Raw genomic sequence first — 8,459 nt, forward strand, 5'->3', positions numbered from 1 at the left:
TCTTTTATATATCTTAATAGAAAACCACTTTAATCATATTTTGTGAACATTGGGGCATTCTTTAGAAATCGTCTTCTTCATGTAAATATGAAATCAAAATTAACATTCTCTGCATAACTAACAATAAATATTCATTTTCATCCTACTATCCACACTGACGACGTTCAGTATTCAACTTTATTATCGAAGAAAAAAATATCTCTTACCACTCCAAGGGAAAACCTACAAGCCTTGCGTCCATGATATGAATTTTGACCATCATAATGGAATCCAACCAACCTTCATACTCTGCTCGTTTATGCACATAATCACCATTCTACAATGCCAATAGTCACACGGTCTTTATCTCATCATTTGAAAGCTATGCACTCTTGCTTCTCCTCTCAGATGGACTCTGTACCCAACTCCTCCTCTAAAGAAAACAACACAATGCAACTAAATATACAAAAACAACAACTAACTACACTAGAGTGCCAGCATTGATGTGCTCTGCTGAAAACAAGCATCTTCGCATCATTTTATTAATTTAGAGTTGTATATGGTTCCCGTTCATAGCTAGAAACAACAAGATGCTTAAATTCACCATAATAAAATCTATATTGACATTTGAAGCCTTAAAGTTATTTGAATAAAAATATTTGAAATGAAAATTTGTGTTCTCCACGCAACTCTGAAGAAAAAACCGAGTGTCCCAGATACCACTGAATCAAATGGGCCAAAGTGGAAGAGGGGTTTAGAATCTAGGTCCAGTAGGAGCACCAAAGGCACACTGGTTTTTCATGCTACTAATGGCGATGCATCTGTTTTATTAGACAAAAAGCTAGTGAATAAGACCCTTTCGATTTATAATGCTTTACATCAGAAGCTTGTACCGGATGATGAAGCACACAAAAATGAACCTAGCCACAGTAACTTCAAACAACTTGATCTCAAATCTTGGTCAATGATGATGGAAGGAGGGTTTTGTGTCAATCGAGACACGAGGGTAATTAGAGCTATTCTTGGTGTAAACGTAGGTGCTCTTTTCTATTTTAGGATGGAGCTTATGTGATGCCACACAATGGAATGAGTTTGAAACAACTTACCAGGAAAGAGACAGATTTGTTATTCTCCTTACATCTGTTGGGGAGAGCACAGGCCTTGACAACGCAAAAAAACTTTGCATCCAAATAGAAACGGCTCTGCTCTACATAAAAAAAATGTCTCCTCAAGCACGTCCAGCAATTTGGCATCTTGTGCAGGTCCACTTCAATGCAGCACAACGTTTCTCCTTCACGGTGAATACAGGACTAGGAAATGTGCAAAACCTCCTCCTTGTCAAACAAAAAATTGCAACACGGATTCTTCGCACAAAATGGCTCTTCAACTAGGAATGTTTTGCAAACGCTCTGACCCTTGAGAGAAAACGAGCAAAGTTTCTCACAGTAAGTCCCCACAATCAAACTTTGCGTAGTGGAGGAAAAACTATACGAGGGAAAAAGTATGAGCAGGGGGAAAGCAGAGCGCCCATGAAGGCCATGAAACTAGTGGCTCAAGAGATTTAACAGGGCAGATAAACCACTGCTCTGATACCGTTGTAGGAATCAAAATATTAGAAAATGAATTCAACTGTATTAAGAATAATGTAAATTGTACATATAAATACAACAATGAAACCATTGGATTGAGTTTCCAGGTTTCTTGGACATGCATTAACTATCCACCAGAACCTTGATATATTAGATCGCTAACATCAATGCATGGTTCAGGCTCAAATTTCCTCATGCCTACTGCACCAAGGTTTCCCACTATTTTCTTACTTATTTTCACTTATTGTTGAAGGGCTCAATCCTGCTATCTCTAATGCAAAGTGATCAAACGATTTCCATGGAGTCTTGATTAGTAAGAATAATTACCTCACTCATTTAAGTTTTGTTGATGATATTCTCAGATTTTTCTTTTGTAATCACGTTGACAGTATGGCTCTTAATTAAGAAGATCGTTGACACCTTTCGTGGTGCAACCAATATGAAATCGATCTCCAAAAGTCACGAGGTACAAGAATACCATCCTTTTTCTTTTTCTATCCATTTTCCATTGGTTTGCGAGGTTCAAAATGTCCGTGGTTAAGAGAAGGTGTTCTTCTCTATCCAAAAACATGAAGATATGAAATAGAGCCACCAATGTTAAAAACCATTAGTAAAGGATATTGGTAGTAGAATCATTATGCTTCTTCCTCACTAAACATGAAAATGATGTTTCCATTTTATTATTATTAAATTATATTATCTTATAATATTTGTATATAAACTTCGAAATAAAAGGTACGCTTATGAAATTCTTGTTGTTGGGTGTGTGCACGGCTATTCTCTGCATTTAATATGATATTTGGTCTATGTAAATTTATGCATAGAGAAGATTACTTCTGAAATACTTTAACAAACCCGCCTTAAGCCACGAGCTAGAGAACTACATAACACAAATGCATTCTCAGCATTTAGTGTTCCAAGGCCTTAAAATTCATTTATTTTAAACAAATTGCAAAGCCTTTAGAGCTCTTGTTTTTTTCAAATTACACAACATAAAGTATCATACACAAGATAATGGTGTGTCAAAAATAAACCTGAGAGATTCAGTTATGAAAGAATACACACTCTATACACAAATAAAAATAAAAAGTAGGTGAGCATGTTAATGCCAAAAGAAACGACTCATCTACCCTATTTTACAAAATGGTCTTACTTCAAAAAGAAGATTGTTGCAAAGGAAGAAATTAGGACACAAAGAGACCAATAGTGTTATCATTATGATAATGGAGAAAGCCTTTAAAGCAGAAAGAATATTAGAGAAAGAGCTATATATGGGCATTCAGAGGTAGGTCTCGGAACTACAGAAGAATTTAACATGATCATTTTTATAAATGTGACCCATATAGAAAAGTTACTTCATCACATACTCAATTGGCCTTCTCTCTCAATGACATTTGGGGTGATTCAATGGAATTAAAAATTGTGTCTTTAACAAAAACATGCTAAAATATTAAATAGAGAACACATAGATTGCAAAGGTTGCTAATGGTTGCTAAATCACACCTATGGTTGACCATGTCATTTCCCTTCCTTGAGTTTTGAGTTTTTTTTGGTCCAATATATATATACAAATTTCTTATTTTTATTTTCAAATTTCAAATTCGACTAATAATTTGTAGAATGATTGAGCCGATATAACTCAATCGAACCAGCCATTAGTTCATACCAATTTCATCTAAATATGGCTCAAATCAGTTGGTTCGATCTAAACCAGGGAGTTATGATAAAAAAATCCGATACCTAGTCATCCAATTGAATCAACCATTCAACCATGATTTGACGAGTGCTAACTAATAAGCCAACTGAGCCACTAATCAATTAGAGAAAACAAAAAGCAAACTAAACCTGAATCTCGATGTCAAGTCCACACCACCTTCAACCTAGTCATGTCATCGAGTGGGCCTCCTCCATTTCAGAAAGTTATATTTAACTTTTAATTTAATGTTGACATTTACTTTTCTTTATATATTAGATTTATTAGTTTAAGTTTTAACTTTTAAAGTTCAAATAACATTTCCATTGGCAAAGGTGGCCTTTATTTTATTACGTTTAGTAATAGATTCAAATTTATAAAAATTCATATAAAGAAAATAGCAATAACAATGTTTTCAATTTTCAACCTACTCAACAACCTTTTTCTTTTCAGCATTTTAATATGTATATAAAATAAAATGTAAGAACATGTATCGATTCCTCCAGCCCTCCTCAAGCTAGGAATTGTGAACTTCTAAGATTGGAACCTAGAAACAGAATAAACTGCCCCATTGTTCCAAATAATTTAAATCGTTAAATCACAACAATGTTTGACAACATTCAACGAGAGAAAATTCAGACTCTTGGAGTTGAGAGAGCCATTCTAATGAGCAAGACTTCAAAATAGTGCATAGTTTCACGAAAAGTTATCTCTGCATCTCAAATTTACTCAGATTACATTTACTGCGCCATCCTAATGAGCCAGACTTCAAAATAGTGCATAGTTTGGCTCAAAGTTATCATTAAGAATTTCAGAATTTACTCTTTAGATTATAGTCGTTACTTTTTGGACATGAGGTTACCTAGAACTTCATTGTTGACAGAATTTTGTTGACCAGAACTTTAATTTCATGTATTTCAAAATTTATGGTTCGCATAGTTTTAATTTACATAAATTATTGGTGTATATAAATAAATATATTTTCATTAGATTTTGAATATTTTAATATGTTATGAGTTTTTGATGGGCAATTCCAATCCAGTATATTATGATTTTATTGGTAATATTATCTTTTTAAATGATTTTATTAGTAATATTATGTTTTTTTAAATGTTAATCTTGTGATAATTTTTGTTTTGTAAACTTGGGAGGACTATGTATCTTCATCATGTCCAATATATCACCCCTATCGGGTGGGAAATTGAACCGGTGACTTCATATGAAGGAGTGTCATAACAGAGCACCGGTGACTTCATATGAAGGAGTGTCATAACAGAGCACCGGTGACTTCATATGAAGGAGTGTCGTAACAGAGCACCCTATCACCGTCTATCCAAGACGTCGTGGACTTGATCTTGTGATATTGATAAATTTATTGGCTATTGATATAAAATATTGTAAATCCTTTAGTATCTTAATATTAAATATTATTTACAAACTATTGATTAGGAAAAAATTAACATGATGTTATAAATTCGTTTGTTTAAAATATATTTTTGAATGCATAGATGAATTTAGCACCCCTAAGGCAATGCGATAACACTGAAACTTATAAGTCTAACAAAACCCCGGTGGATTTTGGGAAAATTTGAAGGGAGATATACCTAAAAAGGCCTCGAAAACTTACAATACTACTCTACATAATCAATGTTGTCTTCCTCTCAAAGCAAACGAAAAGACAATTGAAATTAGAAATGATTATTTATATCATCATAGATGCTTTGTTATTATGCAAATTCATTGAAGAGAGATTCCTTCATTGTATAACCCAAAAGATTTTCAATCATATTTAAGACCTCTCACTGAGAGAAGTTAACTAAAATATCCATATAAGAAGGTGTTTCAATAATAAAAACCAACCCTAACAAATTATGAAAACTAGTTCCTACTTGTCTGAATTATGTTTTGAGATTGTTGTAACCTATAATGCTAGGTTGGGAAAAAAGATTTAAACAATGTCATTAAATCATTTTATCATATTATGTTATTGTGTTTTGCTAGATGGAGATTTTGACTTCATCAATCCAATTAATCTACCATCTTTGACTAATCACACTTTAGGTTGATAATGATAAATTGTTTTAATCTACCATCTTTGACTAATCACACTTTATGCGGATAATGATAAATTGTTTTAATAAATGAGTAGAAATTATTTTATTAATTCAATGTCTTTTTAAAATTCAAACTACTCTTAAACTTATTTTTTGACAATTTCTTTATTTAAAGCTATTTGAACTTTGTAATATGCCTAACCTCCTGCATATGATGTCTTTCACTTAACAGGGGATACAAAATCATTAAAAAAGTTATTGATCCAAAAAAGCATTCACAGTAAAGTTTATTTTTTATATTTTCTATTTTGCACTCGAAGATTTTAAAGGAGAAACAACAAACGTGGTGCGCCATTTGGTTTTAGCTGCTTCGGGATTCAACAGGCTGAAGCAATATTTTAGCGGCGGGCCGACCCATGCCCGTACCTGTGTGTTCTACTATGAGAATGCATGGTCAAAGAAGAAGCGTACGCCGTATGATCTTGGCAGACGTGTTGATAGTAGATACCCCTCATATTTAAGGTCCCGAGAAACGCTTACCTGTTCGTTCGTTTATTGCTTATTTTTTCATTGACGAAGAACTGCAACAGATCTCCGACGATGAGACCTCTTACAAAGGCAATCACCGAAACAAAATAGCAGATAAAAAGCTGAAAATGAAATTGCTGCATAAGGATGCATGATTCAAAGCATGAAATTATTTAACATAGTAATAGCGGCAAGACAAGATTGATATGGGTGGTAACTCATCATCTTTATTGTCGAAATATGCTCACACGTCGGATAACCTAACCTTAATGTGCAGCATACACACACACAGCTTACAATAATTCCAAATCAAAATCACCATCGTTGTTCTATCCATCACAAAAACACACAATCTCAATCTCTTCTTCTTGTGACGAAGCATGGGTCAGAGAGTGTACCACTTGCAATCGAAATACAGAGCCTAGTAATACTGACAAACAGAACATGAGGTGAGGTGTAGGTGTAATTGACTAGACAGAGACAGGGACAGAGGATTTAATGAAAGCGAAAGGCACCCGCATGACGGGAACAGAATGAAGAGGATGAGCCATTTCGCATGACAGCTTCAGGACCTCGGACAGATCAACCGGATGTTCAGCATGAGGAAGCCATTCAAAATGATGGAGCAACTTGGCCACCCAGAGGTTAACAGTGGCAAGGCCCAGAGCCTTCCCCGGGCACACACGACGACCAGCACCAAAAGGAGCAAGCCTCAGATCGTTACCCCTCACATCCACGTCTTCCCCGCCTTCCGACACCACAAACCTCTCCGGACGGAACTCATGAGGTGATTCCCAAATGTTGGGGTCGTGAGTAATCGACCACATATTCACCATGGCCGTCGTGCCCGCCGGAACACACATTCCGTTGATGTTGACATCTTCAGTTGAGAGCCGCGCCCATGATAGCAGCGGTCCAGGCGGATGCATTCGCAGCGCTTCCTTTACCACAGCTTGGAGGTACGGCAGCTTAGGGATATCCGAATCATTCACGCTGCGGTCTCGCCCCACTACAGCGTCCAACTCTGCCTGAGCTTTCTTCTGGGCATCTGGATTCAGCACCAGTTCTGCCATGGCCCACTCCGTCAGCAGAGCCGTCGTGTCTGTGCCACGAAAAATCATCTCCTGCATACATAACATTACATAAATTAGAACCCCTAGTTAAAGGCAAGGGCAAAGCAAAGGGCCTCATTCATAAGTTTCGGTGTGAAAAAACTAAACTAAACTAAAATACGGAGAGATAGATCAGATGAGAGTGTGGTGAAAAAACTAAACTAAAACACAGAGATACATAGAAGATGAGAGTGTGAAAAAACTAATAGTACGGACCCAGAGAACAGCGATCATATCCTCCTCATCTAGCTTATCTTCTCCATGCAACGACAGCAGGACGTCAACAAAATCGGACTGATCACCCGTTTCGCTCTTCCGCTCTGCACGTCGGTGCTCTTCGATGATATTTCTAACGAAAGCTCTCACACGCGGCACAAGGCGGGCGCAACGAGCATGGATTCGAAGAGGGTCCAGCGGTCGCAGCCATGGTAGATGATCCGCCCAGTTGAACGCTCCCAACAGCTCGAAACCCTCATCCACCATCTCCCGCACCTCCTTCACTTCTTCACAAGTGGAAGTACATGACATATCGAACCTCCTTCCAAACACGCTGCCCATGATATTGTTCAGCGCAGCTCCTTGCAGGTGTCGTCGAACCCTAACAACACCGCTGGACTGACATTCCTTCTGAATATCAAGAAGCATTCCGAGAGCATCGGCCTGGCGACCAGGCTCGTGAGCAGCGATTCTGCGCGGAGCGAAAAGATGCGCGGAAGAAATTCTCCTGAGCAGCCTCCAGTAGTCCCCATTGGGCGCAAAGCCAATGGCCCGCCCAAACAATAACTGCTGCGCAGATTGCTTGAGGGGTCTGTTGGCGAAATGAGGATAGTTGAGCAGCTCCCGGGCCACTTCAGGATCCGATGTAATAACGGCGGGCGTGGAGCCTAAGCTAAAGGCCATAAGCTTCCTGGCGCCATGAAGATGAGCCAGATATTCGAGCTTGCGGTGAGCAAGACCGATGCTCATGTCTAGCAGACTTCCGATGATGGGCCATCCTTTGGGACCAGGAATGGGTAAGCCGGCCGACCTCCTGCGTCTCCCCGCCCACGCACAGCCTCCCGGGATCAACCAGGAGGCCAAAACAGCAGATACAGCAGCAATAAGCAGTGCAATATAAAGATGCCACTGACGCCACCCACAAACATCGTCGGAGTCCAACGACAAACGACTGCAACCATTTCTAAAGAGGAGGAAATAGAGCCACCACCCGCCTCCTGCAGAGCTCCCGCGATTCTCCATCTCAGAAATGGATGGCAAATACAAAAACTAAGCAGCAGCAAGAAGCCAGAGAGAGATATGAGCGCATAGAATGTGGAGAGGTTGAAGCGGATTTATAGCTCCAAGGGTTCGATTCCACGGGAAGAGAGGTAAAAGCCGGTAACCGTAAAAGGCAGATCCCGAAACATTTATTAAGTCGATACCATTCATCCGTCGGAATTCGAAGTGGACGCACATGCACTTGGTTAATGCAATTGGTTCAGTTTTGGGAAGATTTTGGTGATTT

At 38.3% G+C, this 8,459-nt stretch overlaps 1 pseudogene; it reads right to left on the reverse strand.

The window, feature by feature from the left end:
• Positions 1 to 6,313: 6,313 nt before the first annotated feature.
• LOC149177839 (cytochrome P450 78A4 pseudogene) lies at positions 6,314 to 8,194 on the reverse strand (annotated as a pseudogene).
• Between the last annotated feature and the right edge of the window lie 265 nt (positions 8,195 to 8,459).

This window comes from Pinus tabuliformis, chromosome 4_1 (assembly GCF_031772625.1).
Source record: "Pinus tabuliformis cultivar Carrire ecotype Pingquan chromosome 4_1, CPIR1, whole genome shotgun sequence".
Taxonomy (NCBI): domain Eukaryota; kingdom Viridiplantae; phylum Streptophyta; class Pinopsida; order Pinales; family Pinaceae; genus Pinus; species Pinus tabuliformis.